The sequence below is a fragment of the Colias philodice genome, chromosome 16 (genome assembly GCF_061535455.1).
Source record: "Colias philodice isolate Cphi_HAF_F1 chromosome 16, ilColPhil1 Martin Lab GWU primary, whole genome shotgun sequence".
Lineage (NCBI taxonomy): Eukaryota > Metazoa > Arthropoda > Insecta > Lepidoptera > Pieridae > Colias > Colias philodice.
Window position 1 is genome coordinate 5,559,141 of NC_143101.1, and position 811 is coordinate 5,559,951.

Below are 811 nucleotides of genomic sequence, written 5' to 3' on the forward strand. Positions count from 1 at the left end.
TCTACTTAGTTCTCATTTTTGTTTTACTTTATTTATCTTAAAACTACAAATTTAATTAAAAGGTCACCTACAAAAAGAAATGTGTACCACAATATACAACGACAATATCTAAGAACATAAGCTCAGCTATTTTATATAGAGCCAGAGCCTAGTCACTTCATTTTTCTATTTATACAATAATTTTATTAATTTGTTGTGTAAAATTCTATGTTAAACTGATAGATAAGTAATTTTTCATATTTGCATGCGAAACATGATGGACTATTACATTTTTTGACATCTTGCTGTAGCATGTTTTTGCAAATAAATATTATTTTATTTTATAGTAAAAAATTTACCCGCATTGCCATAAATATATAAAACCGCCTTTGGTCGTTTTTTTTATATTATTACGGATATTGTAAATACTAGAATGACATGACTTGGTCCTGCAGGGAAAACCGTAAAACTAAAATACGCAACGGGAAAAAGGTTTATCGATAATCTGGTTTTCATAAAACATCTAGACCGTTTTTTTTATCTTTAACAATTCTATAAGATAAAATTAGCATAAGTTAGATAATTTACAACACTTGTATAGAAAGGATAAATATTACAAAATAATAGGAGTTATGAAGGAAAAAAATGTAGAGCGTGATGAAAATATAATAATTATTAAACATCAATTTAACTAGGTATAATATAGATTATAGAATACAAGAGGGACAACTAGTAGGTATATCAATGTTTAATATTTTATTTACACAAATATCTTATCAAACATTTAGATTGAACAGGTGTTCACATGTGCGATTTAAAAATACATAAAGTA